We start from the raw sequence: 7,752 nt of genomic DNA on the forward strand, positions 1-7,752 counted from the left end.
AGAGCTTTGTTGCCAGCTGGGAGTGCACTTCAGTTGAGTAACCCTAAGAAACTGTAGATCTACCCAGTATATGGAGTCTTGCTCTAAGAGGTGTTGCATTAGCAAGCAGCTTTTCAGTTCACTTGGCGTGGCAGCATGCCTCTGTGCTGTTGGCAGATGTCCCCCAGCCTGCAGGGGCTAGACAAATTACAGAGCTGGGCAATCACCAGCCACATGAAAGGTGGCCACAAGAGAAAGTAATGGATTCTGCACCTTGGAAGGACAAACTTTGGCTATACACACAGACTGGTGGGTGAGACACTGAAGCAGCCCCCTTGAAAGCAATCTGGCAGTTTTGGTGAACAGCAAGTTGAACATGAGTGTACCCAGGCAGCCAGGAAGGCCTACCGTATCCTGAGATGCATCAAGCATGGCATTGCCAGTTGTGTCAGAGAAGTGATTATCGCTCTCTACACTGCATTGGTGTGGCCCCACCCTGAGTCATGTGAGCAGTTCTGTGTGCCACAGTACAAAAAGGACATAAAACTACTAAAGAACATCCAAAGGAGGTCTGCAAAGATGATGAAGGGTCTGAAGGAATGATTGAAGTCCCTTGGTTTGTTCAGCATAGAGAAGAGGAGACTAAGGGGAGACCTCATGGCGGCCTGTGGATTCCTCGTGGGGGGGGAGCAGAGGGGCAAATGCTGATCTCCTCCCCCTAGTGACAAGTGATAGAACCTGAGGGAACAGCATGGAGCTGTGCCAGGGAAGGGTCAGGCTGGATATCAAGAAAAAATTCTTCACCAGAGGGTAGTTGGGCACTGGCACAGGCTTCCTAGGGAAATGGTCACAGCACCGAGCTTGCCAAGGTTTCGAGAAGTGTCTGGACAGTGCTTTCAGACATATAGTCTGATTTATAGGTGGTCCTGTGTGGAACCAGGAGTTGGATTTGATGATCCTTCCAACTCTGGATATTCTATGATTCTATGGTTCTACCATCCTGTCCTGCTCTGCCCTTGCTGCCGGTTCCAATGGCTAATTACCCTCACAAGGCTAATTTCAGCCTTCAGACCCTTAAGACTTCAAGTCTAACACTAGAGTGCCTACAGTGGGCAGTTCAAAGACTCAATTTTTTTTCATCTAGATGATGGATCCCTCTGAGCCAAACTTCCTCTCACCTCTGCAGCTCCCACTCCACTTCTGGCTGTACAGCACCAAGGGCTAACCCTCCTGAAATGAGCCCTTTCTGCTCAGAGAAAAGCCCCATCTCTGGCTGAGGGCAGACAATTCCTCCTTCCTGAGGGCCCTCTGAATCTGCGTGCTGCCTAAGCATAGCACAGATTTTGTTGTTGTTTTTTGTTTTCCTCTCCTTCTCAGTGCCTACAGAGCCAAAGGGCCTGTTTGTTTTCCTTTTAGTTATCAGAAAGGTTTATTTGCGATTGCTTGAGAGGGGAAAAAACCCTCTGTAGCCACAGGCAGACAAGCTCAGTGCTCAGGAACATAATGGCTGGAGCCTGCAGGCCCATATGCTCGCCATCCTGCGAGGTGGAAGGCCAGCTCCGATCATCTCTAGCTGCTCAGGATACAATTGATCAGGTATGGCTGAATGTCAGAAAATGGGATCAGGTTGGCTGGGGGCTGCAGCAGGCAGGGGAACGGGCAAGGAGCTATTTAAAGAGTGGCAGAACTGGGAATGTTCCTCTTTGGAGATGTCAGGGCTGCAAACACAGACACATACACAGTCCCTGAAGGGAGGGAGGGAGGTTATATTTTCCCTGTCAGCTGCTATAGCATCTTCTGAGCTCCATGAGAGAATGGACTAAGCTTGGACTGCATTGAATAATTCCTGCATTTTTAGGTTCCTGTTTCCTTCTCCCAAATGAATTAAGACCCAGGAATTCAGCTTGTTTGTTGTTTCTTTTGTTACTGAATATCCATGAAAAGCTCAATGTCCCTGGGAACTAATTAGGTATTAACCCTGCATTATTGCTGCATATCAGCCATGGAAACATGCCATTCAGATAAATCTCCTTGAAACATGGAAATACTGAGTGATCAGGTGGAATGGCTAAAGAATAAGTTAAAAAATACAGGGTTTCTGACACAGGGAAGGAAAAAAGAAGTATTTCTAGTGAAAGCATATACATGGTATTCTTGTATACAATTTCTATGAAGTGATGAACAAAATCAGCAGATAGGAACAAAACTGTTTGCAAAAAACCAGTAAGGTCTAAGCTACCACTAGGAATAGTCTGGGAGAGATGTGGGTGGGTTTTGGAGACATACAGGGTCCTACTCTAGCCTAAGGTGTACATTTTCCAGTTGTTTTGTGCTTAGCACCTCACCCTAACCTCAATGTCTTTGTGAAATACAATTTTGGAAGATCACCAGGTTGCATCTTCAAAGACTGGACTTTCAGTGACATCAGGTTTTGTGCAGGCAGTGATTTTGTGTTTCACAGGGTCTCCTAAACACTCCAACCTTTCCCAGCCCACTATCACTTGATGCAGAAGCACAGACCGCTAATAGCATGAGATGAATAAGTGAGTACATATCTATTTTTTATTACTCAAGCCATTTCAACAATTCTCATAATTAACTCTGAATACTTTTTCATCTGTTTTCCCTCAAAAATCTTCCCATTTGACTTAAAACCCTTATTTGCGGTCCAAGCAGCAGCACACTTAATCACACTGAACAAGGCACTGCAGCTCTGAAGATGCCTTAAAGCATCTGAAGAATCTGAAACCAAGACATAGGATTGCTCTCATGCAGCCTTTCCTTGACCTAAAAAGCAATGTGCTCCTCTCTTAGGCCTTAGCAGACAGCAGAGATCCCAGCTCCAGTAGCAGGGGATGCATCACCCTCCAATTTGGGTGTTTCTACAACTCCACGTCACCATAGACAAACACTGACTCAAGGCAACACACTACTGAACCAAAATATTTTGATTTGATAAGACAAACTCAAGAGCTGTTTAGACTTTAGCTGACCAGACTCACATGGATGTTTGCTTTTCAACTTCCCCTGTTTACCCTCATCCCTGCCATCATTCTGTTTGGTGATGGCAGCCAAATACGCTCCCTTCTCCTTGCCTCCAAATCCCTTCCTTGAACCTTCAGAGTCCCAGTCCTTCTAGATCATCTCCCGCTTCTTACTTACAGGAAACCAATGCAATAGGACTCTGGATGTCTTTGTGAAATCCCACGTGTGGCTTTAAGAATAAATTGTTATTTTAGTGGTTTGCTTTCAAGTTGTTGTACAAGCACTTCCCACAACCCACTAAGGAAGTAAAAAGCCTCGTTTCAATTGGTAAAGGACTTTAAGAATTCAGTGGACCTAACCAAAATGCCCTTGTCTACCTATTCCAATAAAATAATCCTGTCCCTGGTCACAGCTACACCCAGCCTGCAAGTTCCCTTACACAAAGCACTCTTGAGAGCTCACAGTGGGAGGTCTATTCTCACATCAAATTAAAGCCAGACAGAATCAATTAAAGCAAAAAGGATGGGGTCTTCCAAAATGACAGAAGGCATTTGGGGCAAATGCTCACAGCTGAATGCAGAAGAGGTGCCATTGCTCAAGCTTTCTTGCTCTTCCATGGAAGCTGGGCACAACAATACACTTGTCTCCAGAGGACTCCTGGTTGTAATGTTTTGTGGTGCCTCATGATGCTGAATAGCAAGAAGAGTAAAGTTTGAGACAGATAGAAAAGGATATGAATGGGACATCAAAAATTATCAGAGGAAGGACTTTTAGACTCTCCCTTCTATTACTCAGAGGTGACTTATTCCAGTGCAGGCCCTGAGATAAGAATACTGAATACACAAAAAATCCCCACCAAACTCACAGATGGATTTCATTCCTATGTAGGACTCATTCTCCACAAGATCTCTGTATTCATGCTTACTTCTATAGCCCCCCATAAATTCTATCTGATGACCCAAGGCCATTCCCCTGGGCTTCCCTGAAGCCAGCCCTGACTGCAGAGGCTATGGCAGAGCACTTCAGCCAACACACCAACAGTTGCTGGCTTTGTAACTCTAACTCTCTCCAGGCCATACCCTTCTCTTCCTCATCTGGCGTGTTCAGCCTACAAGTTGTCCAACTTTTTACCTGCAAGGGAGATCAGGGATCAGCTGGGTGCTGAACATCTCTCAGTTTGGGGCACCTTCAGTCAATTCCAGCTCTCTCCACCCCCAAGAAAGTTATTAGTTGGAACAGGAAAAGAACAAGAGAAATAAATTCTCTTTAGAGAGATGATGACACAGGCACCAGTTAGTGAAGGAAGATTTTTTGGTGCTGTTTCCTTCCCTCTTCACTGTAAATTCTCCAGCGTTCTAGTAACAACACCCTAATTCCCAGACATCCAGGGGAGGCAAGTGCCTCTACAAGATCCTGAGATCCCCAGCTTCCATTGACAGCAAGTGAGCAGCATTAGCTCTTCTGAGTTTGCCTTGCTGGGCTGATTTGTGGTGTGAACACACACTAATTAGCCAATTAACTTAGGAACTAAGACTCCCAAGAGAAAAAGATTTCAGAGGGGAATTCAGAGCCCTTCAGATTGAAATTATCATCAAGTGCCTAATGTAACTGTTCTGCTTCTCCTTTTCAAGACTTCTTTTCCTCCATCTGACTATTAAAATAGGCAGTGTGAATGCTTCCACAACTTTGCCAAAAGTGGGTGGTGTATCCTTTCTTGAAATCACGTGGGTAAATTCACAACACATTTTTGTCTTCTGGATTTGGGTAGGGAAAAGGAAGGCGTCTGTTCAAGAGACAAGCAACAAGAGATACTTCATGCCTCTTACACAATGGTTGGCAACTCACAGAATATGGTTAAAAACTCTAAGCCTACCAGCATGTAAAGCAATTCTTAAAGATGAAAGATGCTCTGAACACTAGACTTGAAATGGATTGACTTTTAAATATGATCAAATCTTAGTTTATATCTCATCCAAGCAACAAATCTGAGTCCGCATTTTAAAACAAGTCTTATGTTACCTGAACATTCACAATTATTAAAAAGCCTCTTCAAACAACCCCTATGGAGTGCTATTGTTGGCCTCTTGACCTCTTTGCTTATGTACATCCAGAGACTGAAAAGGCTGTATTTATGATATTACCAATTCCAGCACTGCCAGGCCAACCAACCTGAACTTAGCACAATACTTTCCCTAGACTGTTCCTTTCCTGACAGAAAAGACAAGAGACTGACTTTGTGCATGGTTTGGAAAGCTTCCAACTAGTTTAGCAGGGCTCTGCTAAATATAGATATATATTAGATATACAGAGACATAAATACAGATATAGACTGTGCAATTTTTGGCTTTACATAAGATAATAGCCCAACTTACTGACTGTAAAATGAAACTGGGAAGGCTACTGTACTGGAGGAAGCGCTGGCCTAGGGTTTGAGAGACTTGCAGCAGGATTCAGATCACCTGATCAGGTACCTAAAGCATGACTTTGTTCAAACACCCAGAATATCCACTCTCAAGTATTTCCTATTTCAGAAGGACCCAGATCTCATAAACACCTATTTCAGCATGAAATACCCTCCCATGCAGCTGTGTAGAAGCCCTTCTGGATATGCAAATTACAGACATAATCCCTTTTTCTGCTGCAGTGCAGATCCAGACAGCCATCCACAGTTCCTGAGCAGCTAAAGTGCTCTTACAAGATTCCCAGCTCAGCAGAGGACCACACCATGATGCTTATGGATGCATCCAGCTCTCAGTTAATTCTACAATCTGCCTGGGCACCTACATGCCATTTTCTTTGGACAAGCATCTACATCAGGTGCTGCAACCCCTTAGGCAGGCATGTAAACTAGGTATTACAGTATGAGACTGGACTTCCAATCCTGAATTTGAAGCTGTCCTGCAAGATGATTTTGAAGACACTTCATCTCTGAGTGCCTCTCTTTAAAATGCTAAGAAAGGTAACATTCACAGCGCATTGGAAGACAGCAATTATTTCTGGGTGCTTGTGAATAAAAAGTGCTTTACTGAAGACACTAAGCGACTCAATAAATGAACTGCTAAATGAATCTGAAGACCTACTGCATAATTTGGCTAAGTTATATGATAGAATTAGAAGGTAAAACGAAGCAGATGTCTTGGTCGCTGTTGTGACTCCACAGAAATAAATTCTTGTTACCAGTAAACAATAACAAGAGAACCTGTCTTTAGTCTGCCACAAAACAAACAAACAAAGAAACAAAACCCTGTTAAAATCTTTTGGATGTTGTTTCAAGCAATGTGTGAAAAACCTGCCTTGGTGACAGCTCTCCCCATCTCTGGAGCCAAGCTTTGCAGACAGCCAGTATCATGTGCGTCCACATATGACGGATCTTACTTGGGCGTGAAATTTTCATTAGTTCTTGAGCAGTGCACAGATGCAGGGTTTGACCAATCTAATGAGCTAACACATACCACTGCCCAGCTGGTTATAGCTGCAAAAAAAGCCAAGAAGGGAATCTGGTTGATCCTGTATATTTTGTATATTTTTTCATCCTACGCTACAACAGCATTACCATATCTTTTTTCCAGTTCTTTTAGAACAGAGAAGAGAATGCTGCAGGCCAGTAACTTGAGAAGATCTTTGTTTCCCTCTATAATTTCTCTAGACACAATAAAAATGATTTCATCAGTGAGAAGCGACTTCAATTTGTTCTTCAGTAGGACAACTTCTAGAGGAAGTCCTGAAAAGACATAAAGCAAGGGTGTTTGTTTTTGTTTTCTGAATAGAAACTGCCAGAAAAATTCTCAAGCTCTCTAATACATGAGAAATCTTAAGTAACATCAACATCTCTTAGAACTCTTAGCTGGAATTAAAAACCATAGAAAAGACTCTTCAGAGTACAGTAAACTGGCAGTTCAGTTCATCTCACAAGTATGGTGCCCATAGGAGCTGAAAATCTGCAAAGAACCCATTAAAACTAAGTTCTTCCTTCTGTGTGTTCTTACCCCAAGCATAGCACTATGCATAACAGAAAAAGGATAGCACCCACTCCCAAGAAATTAAATCCCTGGATAGCCTTTGAAACATTTGTATGTCATATTAATGTATCTTATACTCTTAGCCCCTGATCTCCCAGCATTACCAAGAAGGTAGTAACAGCAGACTATACAAGCACAGAACAATTTTTTAAGCTTCTATCGCATCATAGCTCTGGACACTAGAAAATTCCTTAAAAAGAAAATATTCGCATCTCAATGAAAGGAAAAATAAAGTCACCATCACCTCAAGATAGGAAGAATTTTTGCTAATGTAAGGATAAAAGTAACCCATAGATTGAAAAAGAGCAAGTTTTGTCTCAATAACATTTGAACAAAAACACTTGTACTTGAAATATCCAAACCAGGGGCATGTTTCCCTGCAAGGAATCCTGTCTGTCGCTGATATATAAAGGTCTAGGGCTTTCTTTTCTGAACACTAAGATAACATTCAGAAGATGATCCAACATACAACAGTCCAGTTTCACTGTACAAGTCTTCACACAGCTGGACCAACAGCCCCCTCAGAGGCAAATCACAGAAAGAAAGCCTTTGAGTTCCATGAGTAGTAATGGAGCACCCTTTGCAGCTCCTTGCAGAACACTCATTTCCATGCTGACAAGCACCGCCTTCGATCTGCAGGAACGACTCGGGTTCTTTTGCCCACGAAGCCGCCCGTTTGCCCCGGCTCGCGCCGCGCAGCCACGCAGGACCATGGACAGCAGTCCCGCGCCGTGGCGAGGCGCTCGGCCGCCCCGGAGCCCCGGCACCC

General features: G+C 43.6%; 1 long non-coding RNA gene across 4 annotated transcripts; it reads left to right on the forward strand.

The window, feature by feature from the left end:
* The first annotated feature begins 1,413 nt into the window (after window positions 1-1,413).
* Window positions 1,414-6,640, forward strand: LOC122165520. Of its 4 annotated transcripts, none has more exons than XR_006170530.1 (3): window positions 1,414-1,575; window positions 2,441-2,522; window positions 3,144-6,640. It is a non-coding gene; the product is annotated as an uncharacterized LOC122165520 (long non-coding RNA). The 4 variants fall into 4 exon arrangements; XR_006170531.1 differs by having other exon boundaries at window positions 4,733-6,640; XR_006170533.1 differs by having other exon boundaries at window positions 5,496-6,640.
* The last annotated feature ends 1,112 nt before the right edge of the window (window positions 6,641-7,752 follow it).

The sequence above is a fragment of the Centrocercus urophasianus genome, unplaced genomic scaffold (assembly GCF_019232065.1).
Source record: "Centrocercus urophasianus isolate 14NV4802_14NV808 unplaced genomic scaffold, USGS_Curo_1.0 seq_30, whole genome shotgun sequence".
NCBI classification, from domain to species: domain Eukaryota; kingdom Metazoa; phylum Chordata; class Aves; order Galliformes; family Phasianidae; genus Centrocercus; species Centrocercus urophasianus.